Source organism: Camelus bactrianus, chromosome 8, assembly GCF_048773025.1.
Source record: "Camelus bactrianus isolate YW-2024 breed Bactrian camel chromosome 8, ASM4877302v1, whole genome shotgun sequence".
NCBI classification, from domain to species: Eukaryota; Metazoa; Chordata; class Mammalia; order Artiodactyla; family Camelidae; genus Camelus; species Camelus bactrianus.
In genome coordinates this window covers 22,365,727-22,389,502 of record NC_133546.1, presented here as the reverse complement: position 1 = coordinate 22,389,502, position 23,776 = coordinate 22,365,727, and the positions used below count along the sequence as shown (strand labels likewise).

Here is a 23,776-nt window from a genome sequence, read left to right as displayed (position 1 = left end):
TCTGGGCTCTTGATTTCTTAAGCACACTTTGAAATAGTTGGGCTAGATAACACATCGTCATGGCCTTTCAGCCATGAATGTTATTGTCTGAACATTCTGAATCTTTTTTTCTCGGTTTCTTGAATCTGCCAATTCAGACTTTATAAGCAACCCCTATTCCCTCAACGACACCAACTTATAAAACCTATTTTTGCAAAAATGTTTCTTTGGAGTTGTTTATCTCCTTGCTTTATTTCAGCTATACTTCCTCCCCCCAACAACCTCCCCACTCAGAGCCTAACTTTATTAACCCATAATGGGAATTTTAGAAAACTTAGTCACATCTCTTGAAGTAGACATTCATTTGTTATAATTATTACATCAAGAAGCTTTGAGTTCAGTTACATCTTACATGACTATATTGTGCACTGAGATTATGGCAGCAAAGTGTGGAAATGAAAGCCACATTTCACGTACATTAGGGAGAACAGGTTATTTAAAGCAAACTGCTGGGAAAGTCTGTTGAAAAAAAGAGTCCTTTAAAAAATAAATCAAGTTACTACTACTAGATTTATCTGGATACAGGCATTTCAAAAATTATGAAAATCTGATTCATTTCTATAAATGCATGCAGCCTTTTGCTGGTGCTTTTACTGTGAATCTGCTAGTGTTTACTTTTAGGAAGTAAGTGTGTCTGACTTTCCCCAGACACTCCTGGCACTGCAGAGAAGGTGTGGTTGAGGTGGGAAGGGCCTCCCTGCCTCCCCCTTGCTGGTTATGTGACCTTTGGCAAGTCAGGTTTCCCTCTCTGGGCTTCAGTTTCTTCATTTCTAAAATGAGGGGGCTGAATTTGTTTTCTAAGGTCTCTTATAGCTCTAAAATCCTATGAGTTAAATCAGAAACGTTGGTTAGGAGCAGGGCTTTGGAACAAATTTCTTCAGCAGGGCTGGGGAGCTGGATCCCAGAGAGACTGGTTCCCCCTGCATGGCAAACCCTGAGCTTCTCTTCCCACCCTCAAAAGAGAGGTGGGCAGCAGCTCCCTCCCTTCGTTGAGCTGTCAGGAGGGCTGCACCCAGAAACCAGCTCCCTACCCCCCAGCTCAGTGGCTGTTGATAAAAGGCAGCAGTTCTAGGAAAATGGGTGGGAGCCTGCTGAGAAAAATGCATCAACAGGCCCAGGGGAAGAAAGAGGAAGACCTGTGGGGGCGTTGGGTGTTCCTCTAATTAAGGAGCAAAGAGGAGGTTGTTATCGGCACAGTTAGCTTGCCCTCCCCAAGGGGGAGGAGGAGCAGATGGGGTGAAAAAGGGGTGACTGAAGTGCTCACCCTGCAAAGATTCAGAATGAAACGTGATGTGGCCACCATTCAGAAAGCAAAACCCAGCTCCTGAAGATCTGCCCAAGCCCAGAGCAATCCCAAATTCCTCGTGATCACAAAGCCCTGACTGAAGGAATGCAGTTGCCTGGTTTCCCTCGGAATGTTTGTTAAGGAAATGGCCCAGAGAAATTTGTTCCATCGGTCTTTCTTGAATGGTACACTGGGCACCTTGCATCATTATCACATGATACATTCACTTGTCAGAGAATATTTACTGAGTCATTATGACATGCCAGGAACTGTGCTACGTGCTTAGGGTGCATCAGTGAGTGAAGTACCTAACATCCCCGCACTCAGGGAGTGTTCAGTCTAGCAGAGGAGACAGACAACACATGATAAAGACAACAAGTAAGTTTAACGTGTTAAGCAAGGTGATGGCAGCAAGGAGTAAAAAAAAAAAAGAATGAAAAAAAAAGGTGCTGTTTATTTCATCTTCCTCCTTTGCTTTTTCCTCTACTTCCAGCATTCAGAATACTCCCCAATATCTCCCCTCATTACAATTTCTTATTCTTTAGTTTCTTTTTTCCCATTACCAGCATCACTGGAGTATTCTTTGAGGCTAATTTCATCCTATGTTTAACATTGTTATGAGTTCATGTTAAAATGCCTTGTAGCTGCTCCATGACACAGTTTCTAAATTTTCCTTTCAATACTTCTCTGAAGTGGACATTGAGGGTATTTTTATCCCCATTTTACAGATGAGAAAACCGAGGTTAAAAGATTCTTTACAAAGCTTGGTGTGTTGACTTTTTCTCAGTATTTTTTTACAGACTTTATTGGAAGTATTTTCATCATTTTTCTCTGTAGGAAAAAGTGTTAGAAATTTCAAACAATTGACTTCAAACCAAATATTTGAAACAAACCTGGCTATTTATTGGGAATTTCCTATATGGTGATTTCTTTAGGCAGAGAGAACAGATGTGTTTGATGGTCACCACTGTCGTTCCTGATACCAGGGTTATCCTTAGAGGCCACAAGATTTCCTTACAGAGGTTGTGAGCTGCCCTGCCCATGGAGGTGCAGAGATTTTTTCCCACAGCCTAAAATTGGTGAAGTACACAATCTTTTTTTTTTTATTCCCTAGGTTCTAATGATATCGGTGAATATTATCAAACTCTGCTCCAGTCTCTTGTTGCCTACCTTCTGAGATTTAACATCAACTGCATCTTCTGGAAATGGGTCACATCCTTGGGTGTAACCTAGGTAAGTCTTCTTCAGTGGACAAATGGGACACACACACACACACACACAGGATTTCCTGCACTCCCTGGGGAATTTACTTGTGTGCATGTTCAGAGTATATTATTTGACAGGCTGTACAGGTGAAAGTTTTATCTCTGAATTATTTTGCATTGTTCCCCCCTGGCCCCAGCACAGGGCATTTTTCTTCCTGCTCTAGGAATTTATGGCGAAGCTTTGTTCCCAGATTGGTTCTCTAGGAAAGTTCTTGGGTACCTTTTCATCAATTGCTACATGCTCAACGCACATAGTCTAATTTCAGTATTAGTACAACCAGAACATATTAAACATATTAAGGTAGGTAAATGTCCTCCTTCTGCTGTTGTGAAGATATGATTATGTACTGTGTTCTAACACACCAAATATAAGTGATGTTTGTTTTATTCCCTATCCTCAATAATCTGGAACACTGCTCTTATCAGTAATGTGAAAAACTGGGAGATTTCTAGCTTCATGTCTTTACCACCCTCTTCTCTTTTTTAGAATACACATCTAATATATTTAATTAAATACAACAGATTAAAATTAGGCAGTGTGGTTCCTTGGAGGGAAGATGGACTTTCAAACAAGAGAGTCTTGGGTTTGGACCCTGACATGATGTTTTATTAGCTATGTGACTTTGGCCTATTTAGTTTACTTTTATGAAACTTAAATTCTTTTTTTCTGTAAAATGGAGGAAAAGTTCCTCTTACAATTTTTTAGGGATTAAAAAAGGTGATGGAGAAAGTGCCTGACATTTAGATAGAACATAATCAGAAAAATGTCAGTTTCTATCTTTTTTTTCCTACCTTTTTATCCTAAGTTCGGTAATAAAGCTTTCTTGGGAATGAAATTTATATGTGACAGGTTTATTTGCCCATTAGGACTTCATACAGTGTGAACAGCTTGCAGTGCGTCATGACGGTGTCGGCTCTTCACGTGTGGTGTGGTGGGAAACGCGTTCTCTTTACCACTGTTCGTTTCAGGACACGCTCATTTGAACTGGTGGCTGAAAGTGACAGCCTGCCTTGAGGCTGGTCTCTTTCAGTGTTGTGGTGTGACTGTTCGCCCTTTAAAAGTCTACTGGTTTGGGAATTAGATGATCAACCATGCTCACCTGACATGCAAGTGTGCTGGAGAAACAGTGAATACTCTTCGAGCTTCATCTCTCATAAATCTCTCCTTCAGTCTGGACTGCTGTGCCAGAACTTTCTTTGCCATCACCACCACAAAGATTGTTCCCGGCCAATGGCCCATCTGATAGTCAACTGCTTCCCTCTTAATTTGATGGCTAGTAAGAGCACACTGAAGTCCACACTGAGGAGACAAAGTCAGTTTGGAAAACAGGGGCGCTTTGAGCAAGTATAAAGGTCCCATCAAGATCCCATGTCTTTGTTCTGCATCAGAGGGAAAGGACAGTACTTGATATCCCTAGACAAGAGCTTCTCCAGGCAACAAGTACAAATTACTCTTCTTACTCTTGTAATCTGAGTGATTAGCACTTGCTCCAGGACAAGGGTTTCGGCATTACAGAACAGTCACAAACCACATCTAACCCTCCACATGTTGCCTCCCTAATGAAATGAAGAACGGCTCTGCAAAAGAAATAAAACAGAGGTGAGGAAAGCTTACAAATAACTAGGGAAAGTAAGACGGGAGTCAGATTCGACATGCTGTGCTATCAAAAACATAGTAAGAAACAGCTCCATTAATTCTGTGTGAATAGCTAGGTAAATGTACTCTTAAGACTTAAATCATGAGCAAAGTGGAAATTGCTCAAAGAAGTAAATAATTTATTGATAGAGCCTTTTATAAATAATCATGATTTGTCTCTGCTGGATATTTCATGTTTAAATTGTCATCAAAATAGTTTCCATTTTAACAACAAGGCATGGGATTGCGTTTTTATGACATTAAAAAAAAAGCTAAGTACTTAATAACATCCCCGTAGAATTATTCCTTAAATTTTATTTGCACCAAAAATACATGGAGGAAACCCAGTAAACCAAACAAAAACCAAACAGAAACAAAATAAAAAATGATTATGAGGACTTGTGCACTGGCAGTGATAATAATGACCCTTTTGCACTGAAGGTTAGTTTTCCATGTGTCATGAACACATGAGAGAAAATCTGTAAGACAAAAGCTGATCTGGTCTGATAGGGCCCTACAAAGCAGTAGGTTTTCTGTTTTCATTACCTTCATCACATCACCTTTTTTCATCACATCAAAGACCTCCCTCTACTTCACACTCAGTGAGCTGGGTACAGCGAAGGGCGTGAGCCTCCTTGGACTGGAGGAGAGAGAACTCCATAGGGTTGTCAGGGTGCCCTTGGACACAGAGGTGCCACCTTTGGCCTCTCAGTCTAATGGAATGTGTCCAGTAGGGATGGAAGGATCCCCTACAGTGGAGAATTGCTGCTGTGGAGTGTAAATATATGCTCAAAAATAAGTGCTGGCTGGATACATTACTGGCCAATTGTCGATTTGCATGTGTGATTATTTCTTCAAGTGGCAAAAAAGAAAAAAAAATACATATGCAAAGATATACATTTCAGTTCTCTCCCTGACTCCAGTTTCATTCTTGACACCCATTGGAGAGCCTTTCCTTGTAGAAGCAGAACTGCAATGATTGAAAGGCCCAAGGAGTCAAGGCCAGTCTTCCTGGATGTTCAGGCCATCCCCAGTCCCCCACCCCAACTCAGCTCAGCTGCTGCCCTGGCCAGGCTGAGCCCGGTTCCTTGCCACACCCCGTTCTTCCCTTTCTGAGCTGCCTCTGTTTACGCTCGGCCTGGAGAGCCCTCCTCCTCTCAAAGTCCTGCTGTCTTTCCAGGACCCAGATGGGGTGACCCCGCTCCTGGGAGGAAGCTCATGGCAGCCCTGGAGATTAGAGCTGTCTGCGCCTGCTGCTCCTTGCTTGTGTTCAGCTTTTGGCACTTCTCATACTAAGGCTTGTATTTTAGTTACCTGCCAGCCTCCCCAACCAGGTACAAACTCCTCAAGGGCCAGGACTTGTCTTATTCATCTTTGTGAGAGAGTGCCGCAGGCACCGGGAGAGTTTTTCAGTGCAGGCTCGGCAAGGTAAATGCTGGCTGATACACCTTTTCCTCTTTATTTAGATTTTGGTGATTCACAGTGTGAAAACTGGAGTTAGTCTTTCAATGTTCAAACCCCTTGCTACTCTTGAGCTTCTGCTGAGGTATCACATTGTGTCCTGGTCTCAACTTCCAAAAAGGGTTTATGCTTCTGCCCTGTAAAGGTTTAGGCCCTGCAAGCTTGGGCAGTATTGTGTCTTTCATTTCAAATCCTGTCCATCAGATTATATTTTCCACATTGGCTTTCCCCTTACAGCCAAAACTAATGCCTCAGTGCGTTCAGACCCAGTGCTGAGCTAGTAAGAAGGGCCCCCTTTGTGCAGTAGGCCCTGGACCGGAGTCTGCCAGAGGATTCCAGATTTGTCACCGCTCTGGACCGGCCTTTTGGTTGGTGCCTAGAGAGGGTGGTTGCTCCTCCCAGCCAAGGACCCTGCTGGAGAACTTGCCAGGGGAAGTGTTTGCTCTTCTTAGGATTTTTACGAATGGATTTTTACATAGCTCGGAGTGGATCAGTAATTTTCCACAGTCAGAGTGCCCCTGCCAGATGAGTAGTTTCCCTCAGGTTGGTAGGATGCCTTCCGATAAGATTTAGGAGCAAATAAAATGTTTATTTATTGTGGACCTTTGAATATCAGCCATAGAAGAGGGGAGGGGACCTAGGTTGCAGCAGAGACCTTGAGAGAGTTAAAGACCCAGACAGATGGATGAAATCAGGGTTCCAGTCAACAGGGAGCCTAGGCAACACCAAGGGACCTTTGGTGACTACACACACTAATGTTCTAATTCATAGCATGAAGGAACGTAGATTTGATGAAAACCTAGCTGTCTGCCTACCGAGGTAAGGGTGATATCTTGTTGGTGTACTTCCTGGCAAAGCAGTACATCTTAAAGATAACAAATATACATACGTGCATAATTACAGCTCATGGTTTTTGAGCTCTTTCGAGGTAACATGCTTTGTGCTTTACATTAGCCGTGTCATTCAATCTTCACAACAGTTCTAAGAGAGAAATATAATTATCACCACTTTATAAATACCCACAGTGAGGAGGTCACCTATCTTACTTGCATACCAAATTTTAACTGATGGTTTTTCCAAGTTGTTTGTTTTCCTTTGATTTCCCCAAAGACTGGAAGAAATCTAGCAGCTCAACAGTTTTTGTCTTCACTGTTGTCCAAGGACAAGGGTGTTTAAGAAGTTTGCTAGAAAAACACATATCAGTTAGGAGGGTGCTGTGCGAGGGTGACCAAAGAAGATTTTTCTCTAAGTAGGAGCTGATATTTTAGGATGCGATAGATACAAATGGGGTTGGCAGCAATTCTCCCAATGTCCCTATCTATGTTAACTCTTTGCTCTTGATCGTTAGCTGACTGGTCCAGAAATACCCGATCCAAGTAAGCTCTCTCTTATGGGTGCTGGGTTAAGAGATTAAAGACCTGTAAGTCCTGGGTGCTGAATAAACTCATAGCACGAAAGAGGGCTGGTTTTCAACTGCCTGCTCCTGTGACTTTCATAGATATCTATCTCTCTACCCATGTTGATGCCTTGTACTTCTGGTATTTATAGATCCTTAGCTGGGCTGGGAGTACACTCACAGGTATCCATATGTCATCTGGGCAAAGCATGTGCAGCTCTGCTATTTTGATCTTTCTTCTGCCTTGAACTCAAAGTCTGCAGGAAGAAGCAGAAATTCATTCCATCTTTGTGGGTTGTGGGGTGGGCACAGAGGCACAGTCCCCTAAACTTGTCCTTGTTACTGTGATGCTTGCTCAGCAATCAGCAGCTCCCCTTCTCCTGTCTGCTGTCATCCAGGCCCGAGGCTGAAAACGGGTGGATAGTGATTTTGAAAGCAGTAGATGGCTCAGACCAAAGGTTGCAGGGTGAGGCTGGTCTCTACTGCTCCTCGCAGGGTATGAAAGGAGGAAGAGGAAGGCCGGTATAATGCAGGAGAGAGTATGTACATAAGGAGTATGGTAGGGGGAGGGCGGAAGCGCTCTGTATGGGAAAAGCTCATCTCAGCCTAGGAAAAAACGAATAAGCACCTGAAAATAAAGAATAGACGATTAGTTAGAAACACCTTGTAAAAATACCTGCTCATAAAAATTAGGACTCTGAAATGTAAATGCCCTGAAAATCTGCAAGTCTGAAAGATAAACTTCCTGAGTTTATTATCTTTAAAAATGCACGTTGGAGCTAGAAGCAGATTCAGGAAAAAGTTTGCAAAAGCTGGCAAAAGAGTAGACGTGACCTCCTGGTAAATTAGATATGACGATTTTACAAGAGGATGTAAGAAAAATTGACAGAAACATCAATAGTACAAAACACCAGTGATAATGTAATCAAGGGCTATAAATTATATAGATTTTGAAATGATAAATTATGACATGTCAAATTGGTAGATTTAAGGAGACTTATAAGACTAGGAATTCAGTCCAGCCAAGCAGATGTTAAATGTTTAGAATTTAGGAAAGCACTTAGGGTGAGCTCTCAAACCATTTTACTTGCAAAATTAGTTCAGATTGATTTGGATATGAACATGCTGGAAATCAGGCCACAAACATGAGCTCTGAAGAGATACAAGGAGGTGCCCAGCAGCAGAACGGGAGACAGCAAGAAAAGGAAAATAATTTTTGATGTATCTTCTTTTTCTATAGGAAGTGATTTTTTTTTAAATAGGAAATAATTATGTATATATCTTTTCCCATAACTGTTAAGGAGCTGATTAGTTTTTTTAAACTGTGAGGTCATAAAATAAAATAGAAATAAGGATATGCCAAGAAAAAGGAATAAGCACATTGGATTCTATTTAAAAAAGAATCTGGATTTGGATCTTTTCTGTGTTGAAGACAGTCATGGGATGCAGTAACTACCCATTCATCCCGTAAGCACCTGTTTCCTTCGTTCTTGGTGTTGAGGGAACCCAGGAGGGTGGCCTAGAGGGTCCAGAGAGAGACTCCTAGAGTCTGTGGGAACTGAATTCTTGAGTTATTAAAATAATAACTGTTCATGTTGTATAATATTTTGTATTTTAGAAGGCACCGACACCTACAGGACCTTATTTGGTCTTTGTCGTAGCCCTGTGTGCAGAGCAGAGAGGGTTAACACTTTTGGGGTCTATTTCACATCACCTCTCTACAGGATTAGCCATGTCCTCCTCTTCGACATCCTCTCCTCTCCTGGCTTTTGTAAGACTTTACGCTAATAATTTTCTTTCCATCTTCCTGGATGTTCCTCAGGATCTACTGCCACTCTTTTCTTTCAGCCCATCTCTTAAATGTCATGCCCTTAAGAGGTGTTGTCTCCTGCTCTCCTCTGCTTCACTTCGTACACTAGTGGTAATGATTTACTTGACTCATGGCTGACAGGCTCAAGCATTGGAGTGGAGTGCAGGTGGGGTGGGGAGGAAAGGCATTGGAGAATTTCAAGGGAGTAGAATGTGCAGTTGGAAAAAGCTCCCTGGGTCACTCTGACAGCCCTTTTGTCTTTCTGTTTTGAGTACCACTTATCTATACGTGCTGATGATTATAGTCCCAGCCAAACTCTGTTGAACTCTGGATCTACTGTCCAGTTTTCTACAGGAACTTGATGCTTGGCTGTTTAACCAGAATCCTACTCAGTGTCCCAAACCGAACCTACTAGTGCCTGGTCCCCCCACCCAAGTGAGGAGGAATGTGACTGCATCCTCTATTCCTCCCTCTCCCCTCACATCCCTCACTCCCCACAGCCTATGATCAATATCCGAGCCCTTCAAATGATATCTTTCAAAATTGTTTGTGATATGCCCACTTCTCTCTGGTCCCATTGCCACTGCCTACATCACTGTCCTAAATTACTGCAGCAGGCTCCTAACTGGTTTTCTTGCTTCCAGTCTTAAGCTCTTGGTACACATTCTCCATGTCGCTGTTACAGTAATTGTTCTAAAATAAAAACCTGGCTGTGTAACTCATGACCAATAGGTAAACATAGAGGATGGTGCATGAAGTTGTTAGCAGGACTCTGTTTACTTGCCAGTCTCATCTCTTGACATTCCTACCCTATCTTCCCCTTGAACCCTGTACTTCAATCATACTACACATCTTCTCCGCATGTGCAATGCCCTCCTTCATCTGCCTTCCCAGCCTTAGTCCCTACTTGGCTAATGCCTCCTATACCTGTGCCTTCGAATTTCAGGTGTCCATTTGGCAAGTTTTTCCTGACTCCCTTCCAGGACATGAGTTCATTGCCCCCTTCCTCATTTGCCTCCATATCCCTCGGGTGTAATTCTCTTATACTCCCCTGCTAGAGTATAAAAGCTCTTTGAGGAACAAGACAATTATTCAACATCATTTTATACTCAGAGCCTGGAACATAGCAGACATCCAGTTAATGTTCATTAGATAAATGATGAGTGCATAATAAATTGCTATTTCTCAGGGGAAGAAATAGAGGTTAATTCACATGTTGAGGAGTGACACAGTGAGTCTTCTAATCTAGAATTATTTCCAATAAATCATCTATCTCTGGTTAGAGAGAACTATAGATATATACAAATTGGGATTGAATCTTTATAGCATGAGATGGTGTTTTATAGGCTTTTCAATTTTTCTATTTTGCTACAGAATGGTCGCACTCAGTGACAGCAGGAGAACGAAGGGTCAGTGTGGCTCACATCCAGGGATGATACCGGGTGAAGTGGACTAGAAATCAGGGCCCCATCGCCAGTTCTTCCCATGCTTTTCTTTCAGTACTTAGCTCCTCTCGGGCTTAGCCTCCCTCTCCATAGCATATGTGGGTAGCTTAGATGGTGTTTAAAGTTCTGTCGAACTCTGTAACTCTGTTAAACTGAGTGTGTTGCAGTGCCCTTTAAGCTCCTTCCTCCTTAAAAAGCTGAGTGAGTAGCCAGTGAAATGTATCAGGAAGTATGGTGTGTCTTGAGGCTTGGCACAAAAATCTCTTGGCACAGGTCTCCTGGGTGGCATGCAACTGAGGGGCACGACTGGTTGGTCTCAGGTCCAGAGGTTTCCCCCGATTCCTGGCCTTTCATGGGGAGGGAGGGCTCCTATTGCTGTAATCCCTATCTAAACACGCGTTCGCCTGATGGTGTAGAGGACCCAATAGAAGGTGGGCCGAGTTCGAAGTGAGGAAAGTTGCACTGGTGTCTCCCACAGCCAGCCTATCCCAAGGGTCTGTACTAACAGTTTCTCACTGTACCTGTCTACAGGGAATTCCCCAACCACATCTTCTAACAAGGAAAGCATGCCCAGGTAGGGACATGTTTGTTTCCACAGAGGAGTCTTCTATCCTCTTTGCTACCAGCAGCAGCTGATTGGATCGGGTGGCGTCTGTCACAAGCACAGCCAAACTGTAGGCTGGTTAAAAACCTGTTGCATGACCTCATGCAAAAAAAACATTAACTGCAATCAGGCTCTTGAACTGGGAAACACTGAAAGAATGGGGCAACCAACCCCATTCATTCCAGTGGTAGAAAGAGTAGCTGAAAACACACAAGAGAGGAGCCCTGAGTTATGGTTAGAACCAGGATGGTCATGGCCACCTGAAGTGATGAGGAGGCAGAAACTGGAGTTTGTAAAAACTTTTAAAAATTATACTTACACATAGGAATCCCTGAGGGATAAGATATACGATCTGATCTGGAGTAAAGAGTAAAAAGTCAGGAAGAAGAGAACAGAGTGGACAAGGAGAGAAAGCCCATGGGGGTCAAGCCCATGCAGCCTGCTGCTGCGGTCCGGACGGCTGTCTCAGATCTGCACAATCTTCTGGTCCAAGTTCATGCTCAGAGAGATCTGGCCCAACCACGTTTCCTGATCTTATTTCTGAGAGCTTTTTTCTCCAGTGTGTATTCTTACAACAACCACCCCTTCTTTATTTCTTTTCGGTAACTGGAAGAACCTAACACAGACACCCTTAGGGTAGGACTCCTGAACTCTGACTTACTGCTCTGGCTGTTGGTAGGGCATTCTGGTGTTCAAGTATTCAGATCACTCTCCACATTCACGGATGCTTCAATTTGCACAGCACGGCTCCTCAAATAGACAATAAGCAAATTCCCATATGTTGATCTTTAAGGAAATATTTAAATTGGAGCTTCATAATTTGGGGCTTATGGACCCCAAGGAAACTCTGGGTGGTCTTCAAGGAGGTCTACAGACCCTCTGAAATTGTATGCAGTGGAAATGTGTATGTGTGGGGTACATCTGAGGAGGATTTCTATAACTTTAATCAGATTCTCAGAGTGATCCATAACCTCCTACAAGTTAAGGATCACTAGTTTATCACTAGCATAGCTGGGCTGCCAAGAGCTCAGATCTAGAATCAGAAATGGAGCCGAAATCCCAGCTGTACCACTGCCCATTGGGATGGGCTTCAGTGTTTGCTTTACTTCTATATCTTATGTTATTTATGCATGAAATGGGTCCAATACCAAGAATAATTACATACAGGAGTGTTATAACAATTAAAAGAGGTAACAGACATAATGTGCTTAGCACAGCCCCTGGCATATAGCAAATTCTTAGTGACAGTATTATTACATTTTTATTATATTTAAGAGGTATAAATGCAGTCATTTGTTCATTGTCATATGTTTTCAAATTCTGAATATTTATGTTTTATTATTGAGGGCAATTGTTTTGTTTTGTCAGAGAATTTTGAGGCCAGAGGACAGGGCCAATAAACAAAAACAATTTTTCAAAAATGGAATTTTTATTCTCTAGTGAAGCACAGCAGAAAATGCTATTCAATGGGTACTCACATTTTAGAAAATTTATAAATGTATAAAGTACTGATTAACTAAATGGATCTATTTTATAATGATCAATTTAATTGTATATATCACCATAATAACTAATAAAAATTAGATGAATTTAAAAGTCTGCTGCTTGTAGGTGAATGAAATATTGAAATGGCTAGAATTTTCACTTAACTTGAAGAATTGTTACCACTTAACATACATGCATTTAATGCCCACTGGTTTGCCCTGGAAGAATAATGAAGAAACCAAATGTGCTGACCAGAGTTTACATGAATGTTTCAAAACAGCTGAAATACACTTGATTGCATTTCTTCAATGCCTACTAAAAATCCATCATTAGGCACGTTTGGGCATTACCAGTTAACTTATGTAGGACAATGTGTGATCTCCAGCAGGTCAAGCTTCTGACTAGCTGTTCTAGAACAAAAGCAGATGGAGGGGAGCGTATAGCTCAGTGGTAGAGTGCCTGCTTAGCATGCACAAGGTCTTGAGTTCAATCCCCAGTACCTCTGTTAAAAAAAGAAAAACAGACACACACATACAACAAGTCTAGAACAGAAGCAGGTGCAAACAATCTGACTGAAGGTAAGAGGGCAAATGTTGCTGTGACACTCTGCACCCAGATAGGAGATGGATGACATCATTTTCCCAACTTACCTCAACTAAATATTCCACAGTGGAGTCGGACCTCCTAGGTACCTGCCTGGACCTTTAGAAGTGGTGAAAAGGACTGTGGGGCAACTGTGAGCATGCAGTCAGCTGTGGCGATACAGCTGGTTCCAGCAGGAACTGTCAATGAGGCCTCTGTGGTGGAGAAAACAAATCCTCAAAATTCCTGACGGGAGGCCCTTGACTTTTAATTGGACAGGTGGTTAATCAGGTGTATGTAAATAATCATTATACAGGAAACAACCCCAGGAAAACAAAACCCAACCCAACTCATGAATGTAAAAAATGTCATGTTTCCAAAATACTGCTGTTCAGCTTGCCTTTTGGAAAGGGAAGAGGCACAACAGTGGTCTTTACCAATGTGGCACAGTGTTCTTATTCTACCAGGTGGGAGAAACAAAAGCAGAGAATTTTCTGGCCCTGATCCACTCAGCCCCTTTGCAGAGGTCTGTGACCTGCAGTTGCTCTAGCTCACGCAGGTATTTGGCTGGACTCCATGTCTCCATAGAAGGACAAAAGTCCTGCTGTTTGCGGAGTATGTAGGTAGCAGTAGTCACGGCAACGATGATGACAGTGATGATGATGATGATGATGCTTGTCACTGGCTGCTCTAAAACTCTGATGGATATTTGCACATAATTTTCAGCCTAGAGGTCTAGGTGCACTCTGGTAGTGAGGCTTCTGTAGGGGCGGTCTTATCTCTGAGAGAAGGCTCCTTGGGTCAGCTGCCTGCACCTGACCTTGGCCATGCCCAGTCTCAGGGCCAGTGGCCAGCATTTTGCTTAGGTGTGAGGCTGTTGCCTAGCAGTTCTCTATTCAAACATGTTGAGAACTGATTTGACCTTTGTCCCTTAAGACTCCCTGTGTAGGACGCTGCATCAGCGCAGTGTCTAGCCCAGGAGAGGAACTAGTTAGATACTCTGTAAATGTTTGGCTGCGGCTTCTTGTAATGAATATACAAATGGCTTCTTCACTCAGAAAGCAACTTGCTCCTCTCCCCTTGATTCTCTGTGGGTTGTTCTATATTTTTTATTTTTGGCAGGGGGAGGTGGGGGTGTGGAACAGGGAAGATTAAGGCATTTGGAAAATTCCTTAGTACATTACTGGTAGTTGCTTTTTATGGGGTAGAAGACATGGCCATTAGTATAATTTTCAATAGTTCCCACTTTGAATCCTTGATCTCTGTTCCTTTTCTATGAGGATCTCCCTTTGTGTTGAGTTCTCCATTCCTAACTTGGGCGTAAGTATGAGACCTTTAAGAAAATCTTGTGGAAATTCAGGGCCTTGAGTTTGGGTGCCAAGCCTAGGATTAAACTGAATTTAGAATTATTATAGCAGTTGTTTCTACAAACTCATTTAGGAGGGAAATGGAGAGGTCTATTGTGTGGCTTTGTTCAATTCACTCAGCTGGAACAATGTTTCTCCTAGTCTCTTTCCCTGTATGGCTCCAGGTTACTACTGAGCATGAGATGAAATTTAAACAAGAAGTGAAAGGTAAAAGTGAAGCAGCAGCCCTCATTTACCCACCGAAGGTGGGTGTGGAACTCCAGGCACAATGGTGGGTCGTGCCTTGTGACGCTGATCTGCTAGTTCACCTTGTGGACCACCTGATCCTTCTTCAGTTTCTCTGAGTCCTGAGCCAGATGACTATGAAGCTCCATAATAAATCGCATTGGCTTTACCATGCAGATCATCTTGTCCTTGAGGCTGTGGGTGATGAAAAACAGATGCGAGTTCCAATTTGCCCTCATGGATTCCAGCCTCAGGCAGTAGTTTGTCCTTGATCTCCCCTCCTTCCCACCCAGCTCTTCTTCCTGACTGCTGGCCCAGGTCAGTAGCAACTTCATGCCTAATGCCAGTCATGGATGCAACGTCCATAGACTTGCTTTTCCACCAACTCCCATATTTGTGTAGAGTTTACCCTGGATGATATATCCCTGTTCTACATCACTCATGGTAGTTCTGCTTCTCTGTTGAACCTTGATTGATACACTCTTCTTATCCTAAATGAATACCAGCATAAAAAAAAAAAACAAAAAAAAACAACCCACCAAAAAACAGTGGCCCTGGAGTTCAGATGTTCTTTGTACTGTCTTGGGGAACACTAACCCTAGAGGGGGAAGGCATGAATATTTTTTTCTATAATTCATCTTGTATGTTGGCTGAACTTGTAAACTTGAACTTGTTTTATGTAACTCAAGAATTACACTATCCGTGGGAGGGGATTAGCATAGGTTCACAGAGAAAAAATAGACAGTCCTTTGCATCACAGAGCCTGATTGGATATGTCAAGCAGATACACCCAAGGCACAGATATTAAAGGACTTAAACATCTGAGGACGTAAGAGAAGTGAAGAAAAGATGAGGGTGGGGTGGAGTGAATTAAGGTAAAACACGAATTATGTGCACGTTAAGTGGTTGCTGAAGGACTGTATGGGAGGTGTTTTGACATTTATAGTTTAAAAAATATCAACAAGAATATAAAATTATTTTTCAATCTCCTACTTTAACAATACCTCAAAACAAACTATTTTCATCTACAGATACTATTTTTCATATTTATATACATTTGTTATATAGTTGGAATCACAGTGCAACAGCTTTTTGTATTTTCTTTGTTTCTCCCCTGCTTATTTTTCATATATATGTTTTTTCATTGACCTGAGTCTCAAGGGAGGCTATGAGTACTTTTGAGGACATTTTAAACCTGTGTTCAAAAATGTGTTATGTTTTCTCCTTCATCTCATGCTTAGAATGTTTGGTTCTGAGAGGGGTATGAGCTGTTTTGGAAATCAGTCTGACAGACGATTGCTAAAGCCATGTGTAGCCAAGGTGAGTCCTAAAAAGTCAGAGCTGTTGCTAAGGAAACGGCTCGAGACGCGTTTAGAGTATAAACTTTGCTATCGTATTTTAATTTCTTGTTACAGTCCTTGCTTACTGGACTTGATCATTTAAACAGCTCCAGTGGAGACAGAAGTGTTGTTGGGGTGATCGGTGTGGTCAGGTGGAGGGCACATCAGAAGAGGCTTCTGGGGAGCAAGGAAGGTTATGGCTGAGGCCTGCTGACCTAGGAGAGCACTTTCTGTGCTTGGGGATCTGTGAATTTGAGCGAGAATTAGCTTACTGTTGGGAAGGACCATCCCTGTGCCTCTGCCAATGTCTCCATCTATCGGGGCAAAGGTTCTGTAAGCTGAGGACAACCTATATATTATGCATATTTATGCACACACACACAGGTAAAGTGAAAACTTACCTTGAACTCCAGTGCATTCAGTTGATAAAAATGGAACTGCTTGGGTTGAGTTTCGAAATAGGTGACTGAGGATTTCTTCACCCCACTTCTACCTCTACCTTTACTTCTTTTTTATTGCAGAAAGAAAAATAGCTTGAAAAATGCTAGATTAGACCCACTTTAGTTCACTCTTAATCTTATCAGGAAATTTGAAGTCTTAACATTTGAATCAGATATTTTGCATTTTTTTTATTTTTATTAATTTCTTTGTGATAATAATGATCCTATAATAGCAAAATCTATAATTGCAAAATCATAGCTCCTACAATGTCAGGCCCTGTTCTAAGCACTTTACATGTTTCAGCTCATTTAATCTTTTCAACAACCCTATGAGGAAGGCACAACCATAATTTTTTGATTCTAAAACATATTTTTCTGTGAAAAATTTTAGCGCCTGTGAAAGTGGAATGCATTTTACTGTCGATGGCATGTCATAGTTTAATTGGCAGCATTTTAAAATTTCTTAATGGAACATAAAATAATGGTATGTTTTACAATAGAGGATAGCTTAGATTCCATGAAATACAATATTACTGTCCTCATTTTACAAATGAGGATCTAGGGCACAGAGGAGTCCTTGCCTAGTATCACAAACCTTGGCATTCAAGTTTCGGAGTTCATGCTCTTAGCTACCTCGTGCCCTCACTGGATATCAGCGTGGCTTACCCTGCCCCTCCTTTCACTGCCACCAAGAGGTGCACCCTTAGCCTGGAGGCCCCCGCCATTGCTGACAGTGGATTTCACACACTGTGAGTTGAGGTCCCTTTCCAGGAGCCCCCATGATGAGGTAGATGCCACTGCCAGGGTTTACATATGGGGTCTTTTTCATTCAGCCATTAACATTCTGCTGAGATTTACTTATTTTATTACTTTTCCAAATGAAAAGCAGTTCCAAAACAGTCTCTTGGAGATGAGGTGCAGAACAAGTTTTGATAAGAGAAGAGACTGGAAGGATACGAAATATGCTAGAACTGGTTCCGACTGACAAGAGCTCTTGCTGTCTGGTTGTTAAATCATTGGTGGAAATGTTTACATCACAGAAGTCAGCAAACACTGTGAATCAGGGCTTTCTGTTTGTTTGGCGGTCCTTTTCAGAGAGCCAGTTTATGATCCCATCACTAGATAGATGCTAAATTTTTGGATTCTAGGAAAAGCCCTCATCAGTCAAAATACAATCGTAGGCTGAGTAGTATCCCACTGCAGCAACATGGATGATCCTAGAGATGATCTTCCTAAGTGAAGTAAGTCAGACAGAGGAAGACAATTATCACTCATGATTATGTGATTATGATATCACTTGTACGTGAAATCCAGAAAAATGACACAAATGAACTTATTTACAAAACAGCAACAAACTCACAGACATAGAAAACAAACTTACGATTACCAAAGGGAAAAATTAGGATTTTGGGATTAGATTAGCAGATGCAAACTATTATATAAAATAGATAAACAGCAAGGTCCTACTGTATAGCACAGGGAACTATATTCAATAGCTTGTGGTAACCTATAATGGAAAAGAATATGAAAGAGAATATATATATATATATATATATATATATATATATATATATATATATATAACTGAATCACTGTGCTGTATATTAGAAACTAACACAACATTGTAAATCAACTGTACTTCAATTTAAAAAAAGATACAAAAGTAGGAGGGGAACAGGCAGGGTAAGTATGAGAAAATGAGCAGATATTCTGAAGTTTTCATAGGAGTTTCAACACCAAAAAAATTCCTCTATTAGTAGAATTATGTGTTGTGTGTATGTATATTTTAGCTTAATTGATTTTATGATCTTAATATCTATGACCAATGACGCATATGCTATCCAGCTGAAGAGCTGTAGAGAAATCTAATTACTCAAGGAGAGAGCACTGTCCACTTTTTATTTTGCCCTCCTTGTTGAGAAGAGTGGTTAGTCAGCTGTTTGCCCAGGGAAGTGAGTGGACAACAGAGCTTCCAAGATCATCCCAGGGACAATAACTATCAGATCCTAGAAGGCAGTCCTCACCACAGAGGACGTGATCAATAAAAGGTTATTGTTGAATTAAGCAATTGTGTAAGAGTTCTTACACAGTCATCTCTCTTCCACATGGGCTCTTTGGTTATTTTCTCTTTTTCTCCTTGGTGATTCTCAGTAAAACGCACAGAACAAAAATGGCTTGTGGGCTTATCATTAGGAGGAGGAAGGAAGTTGAGCGGCTGTGTAGACCGTGCCTCAGCCTGAAGAGAGAAAACTCCAGGAAATACAGTAGATTGCAGCAAGGTTAAAGAGAAACCCAGAGCTGGCCAAGACCTCGGCTGCCTGGCACGGAGGGAAAGACGATCAGGGGAGCAGGCTGGGGTCTGAGGGGAAGCTCTTGGTGCAAGAGTGAAGGAAGGGAGCTTGAGTTTCCAAAACAGGGGCTCTTTGGTCACCTTGGGGCCACAGAAGGCTCTCAGGGGACACTGGCTGCAAGGTGGGGGGGCGGTGAGAGACAGGGGATGACGTGGAGGTGAGGAGTAGGGCTGCTTTACACGTTGCAAAGGACCTGCCCATTTCTCATTTCCAAGTTAGGCTATTTTAGAAGGAAAAACAAACAAACATTTTTGTGATTCTCCTCTCTGTGGAGCTATCATGAATTCAGCTCAGGGAATGTACCTTCATGGATTATAGGATGGAAGTTTTAGCAGTTGGATTCTTGGCTAACTCAGAGAGATTTTGGGCTTCACGGGGGCATGATATGAAGGCTGAATAGCAAATTCTAGATCGATCTTCCTGACACCTTCCCCCACTCACAGAAAAGGGCTGCACACAGTCTATTAACAAATTTGGCTCTCATTAATAATTCTTTGAACTGGCAGAGCAGTCCTAGCTGATTGAAAATAATTATCAACCTCTCCAAATGATTAGACAGCATGCTTGGATTTTCATTTATATCATCATTTTGATTGAATGATGTGTATGTGTGTGGGACTGTGTATTAACAAGGTATCTCTTCAAAGTTACAATAAATACTTGATGAGAAAAGAGTTGCCTGTTACTCAGCATAAAAGGAAAAGCAAGAAGTTTAGGATGGGTGAGCCAAATAACAAAATTAGGACCTAAAAAAAGTTATGAAAGACAGACTGTGGCAGAGATAAAGTTTCATGGGACATAAGTGATAAACACATGGAAAATACTAATGACGTTCCTAGCATAGCATAAGAAGATTGAAAATTCTGGTCAGCGTCAGCAAACAGGCAGTGTAATTAATTTGGAACAGAAAGAATACCACAGATGTTTAAAATTATTTTTTTTTCCTACTGACTCAGTCTCCTGAATATTTACAAATTGAAGGTTGTAGATTAATAGCCCCTGAGATTCACACCCAGTGGGCCCTGCTCCAGGTTTGTGTTTGCACTCACTGACACCCTTTTGGGTTCACACCATTTCCCCCAATTAGAATATACGAAAAATTAAAGCCTAAACCTGCTTTGTCTCACATTGGTCCCCCATGTGTATTCTGTTAAGGAGTCATTCAACAAGAGTAACAGACAACAGTTCCCACCAGAAACTGCAGCGTCTCACAGAGGTGATGCTGGCTGCTCTGTCTGTGCTGAGATAACTCAGTTTGGTGCAGCCTCATCCATAACGCAATAATAGTAACTTGCTTCCACCTGCTTCATTTGAATTCTGATTTTGCTGCCTGTCCCCATCTGGATTAGCTCCACAAACTTTAAATGCTAGAGAAAAGATTATGCAAACATGGAAGTTTGTCACACTCTGAGGACATTTTCTTTTGCAACTCCAAGCAGTAGGCAAATGTTTCACAGAGAGGTAAACTAAGTCACTGAGATGTTTTGCTGGTGGTTTACGATATCCTGGCCAGTCAGAGGCAAAAACAAACACCGGAATGTTGGCCAGAGTATAAAATTCTGCAGGTTAGTGTTAGAGCATGATCCTCTTCTAGCTTGGTATTTTTGTTTTTTTTTTTTCAGTGCTTGTTAACTGTGAAATTTTTCTGAAAGGGCAGTCAAAGACAGAGTAGCCCACATGGTCTGGAAAGACCCAGCTCTACAGAGGAAGGTCCCATCTTAGACTCAACTGGAAGCCTCTCCTTCAGAGAGCGCTTGCTGGCTGATAGGATGCCAAGAGAGCTTCAGTCATGGATTGTGGTGAGCATCTCAGGTGGTTTAAAGGGCAGCAGAAACGTGGCAAAGCCTGCCAGACCCTTTTTAACCTGCAGGATTCATCCCACTCCTCTGGCTTGAGACACCAAGTTTCATGTGGCGTCTATGCATGTATCAGCCATTCCATAAACACTGAAATCAGATATAATTTGCCAAATCGTGAGTTCCTAGATAAAACCTTCTACTTCTTTGCTTTGAAAGCCAGTCCTTCGTTCTTTTTCTATGAAATAAGTTAGCAAAATGGAATATGGTGAGAATAGACTAAAATGTACTAAAAATAAAATGCTCTCATCTCTAAAAATTATGTATTCACAATTTAAATGTTATCTTGACTTAGATATGAGTTTTGTCCACATTTACTTCAAGATGCAGAAGGCATTCTGACACATAGATTCAAAGAAGAAGGTACTCAGAGAGACTCTGAGAAATCATCCATCCACTTAGTCACCAGAATAGAAATAGATACAGAAACCAGGTATAAAAATAATGTCTGGGAGTCTCTGGCCTACAGCAAATACATTTGGTTGTTGCATGTAAACTGGTCCTTCCCCCATTGCTTCTATGTCCCCTGTTAATAGTTCCCGTCTCCTTTTATTCTCCCCCAAGTCACAAGGTTAGGAGAATATTAGCAATTATCTTTGACAGACCCACTAACTTAGGTTATGTTAACATAACAACTAGAAATTGTTTTGGGAAGGAATTCACAAATTGGAGTGGAGGCATTAATTTCTTCATGTAAGAGCCACTTCTTCTTTACAGAATGTGTCATCAAAATGTTTATTTCAAACCAGTGGGCTCAGCCTAGTTAAGGGGTGTTTTCCACATGAAAGCCTCATGGTTGGATAACAACTGGCCTCACCCAGGATGTCCTAAAACTGTCTTATCTTTTAACACATTTCCTAACTCCCTTTAGACAAAAAAAGGAAGCTAAAACAAAATTGGGGCTAGCAATATGGTTAGGAACATAGGGCATTGGCATTGTGCTGGGGACACGCATTCCTGTGAAAACGAAGGAAATGCAAAGGAGAGAGTCATGACATTTCATATTATTCAGAGCTGCAGGGACTGAAAACTAATCTAATCTTTGTTCTTCTTCAGGTGTGGGAACTGGGAACCACAGAACAAAGCAACTGATCGCATTTTCTAAAAACACTTGGCCTATGATCCAAGAGCTGATTGAAACATTTCAAGGCAGATTTTTCTATATATTCCAGGAAAACACACACACACACACACACACACACACCATCCAATATTCTTTTTCATTCCAAAAGCCAATCATTCACATTGCTGGAAATCTTTTCCTATATTTCTCTCAAGTTTCTCATGCTTGCTTATTTATGACAAAAAGTTTACTTTTTGGCAAACTGCCTTGGGTAGCTGCATATTCTGAGACAGGACGTGGAATCTGGCTCTGGTTAAAGAGACCCTAATTCTGGCTAGAGACAGATCTGTCACTGCCGTTGTGAACCTTCACATTTAGCCATTTGCCCATGACTCAGAACTGAGGACCCTAGCACACTGGAGGTAGAATCCTAACTGGGACCACGCTCTCTAACACTCCTGTGTCCCCGACTCAGTCTGGCGGGCAGAGAGGCGTGCGTCTTGGTTCAGAAGGTCAGCGTCTTTGGTGGCAGTTGAAGCTTCCCCGAGATTGTGCTCGCTCGCTCCCTTTTCCTCTCTTTGGAATCTAAATTTCCTAGTCATGGAAAATTGTCTGTTTTTCAGCTTTCTGTCCCACCCCCACCTTTGCTCTAATCCCCTAATCCCATTTAAGCAAAGTATTGAATTCTTTTTTCTTTTATTTTCCCCCTGTAGTTTTCCAGCTGTCTTGGGAAGCTTACCCTTTTTACCAAGAGTTAAGTTGCTTATTTGGACTTTTAAAGGTTAACATCTTCTATGAGACTAATTTCTCTCACTTTTAAATACTAGACTCCTTGAAAGAGGTCTCTCCATAGTCAGTGTTAGTGTCTTCACATCTCATTAATTCCTCAACCCATCACAGTCTGGCTTCCACCAACACCATGCAATTAAAAATGCTCTCTCACCAGCATCCTCCCAATCGGCCAGTTCAATGGCCCCACTTTTCCTTGTCACCCTCCTTGACATTTATGCAACATTTGATACAGTTGACCAGCCACTCCTTATTGAAACTCTTTCTCTTCTCAGGCTCTTTTATTTCATCAGCTCTTGCCTCTCTAAGCTTTCTCCTTGGGCCTCCTTTGCTGGTTCCTCCTCCCTTTTGATGTTGTTTTTCTAGGGGATCTATTTACGGCTGGCTTACACTGCACACCCTCGTTCTGCTCTATTGGTCTCAATAATCGCATGTGCCTTGAAGAAGTTCTCTGGCTTATCATGTCTCAGCTGAACTCCAGTTCATGTTTTCTAGAGCCTATAGGACATCTTTGCTCATTTTCTCTGAATGTGCTGGATGATGATGAGGGTTATTCTCATTATTGCCATTATTAAATTCTCTATGCCTTCGCTCATGCTGTTTTCTTGGCCTGCCATGTCCCGCCTTCACCTTCCCTGCTTGAGCACTCCTGCTAATTATTCAAGACCAGCCCCCTGCTGCCACCTCCTCTTCAGAACACCCTGTTATCCTGAGGAAGAGTTTGTTGTCATTTCCTTTTTTCTTCTGAAGCGTTTTGATAGTGATAATGACTAACATTAATCGAATTCTTAGGGGCCAGTCTCTGATCTAAGTTCTTCTCATGGTTGATTTCATTCAATCTGCGCAGAAGCCTCTGATGGGGGGGGTGTATAGCTCAAGTGGTAGAGCCACATGCTTAGCATGCACAAGGTCCTGGGTTCAATCCCCAGTACCTCCTCTAAAAACAAATCAATCAATCAGTCTAATTACCTCCCCCCGCAAAAGAAGCTGCTGATGCAGGTACCCTTATCCACTGATTTTGGATGAGAAACAGACTCAATGTAATAACTTTCAGGTCCCCACAGTAGGGTTTCAGACCCAGGCAGTCTGAGTCCCGAGTCCTTATCCTGGATCCCTGAGTAACAGTAGCTAACTTGGGTTGGCTGCTTGCTTCATGCATGGATTTCTGTGTATCATCCTCATTTAGTCCCCAGAACACTGTTGGGAAGTTGTACAGTCATTATCTGTTTTATGAAAGAGGAGATGGAGGCACAAATAAATTAAGCAACTTGCTCAAAATGTCACAGCCTCCAACGTGGCGGAGTCGGGCTGCACTTGTGTTTACCTCTATTACAGAA

General features: G+C 41.9%; 1 long non-coding RNA gene across 1 annotated transcript in view; it reads left to right on the top strand.

Annotated features, from left to right (window-relative positions):
• Nucleotides 1-2,447: 2,447 nt before the first annotated feature.
• LOC123619752 (uncharacterized) overlaps nucleotides 2,448-23,776 on the top strand; it is a 783,931-nt gene continuing 762,602 nt past the window's right edge. The window contains exon 1 of the long non-coding RNA XR_006728403.1: nucleotides 2,448-2,557. This is a non-coding gene — a long non-coding RNA (uncharacterized LOC123619752). The remainder of the gene's footprint in view (nucleotides 2,558-23,776) is intronic.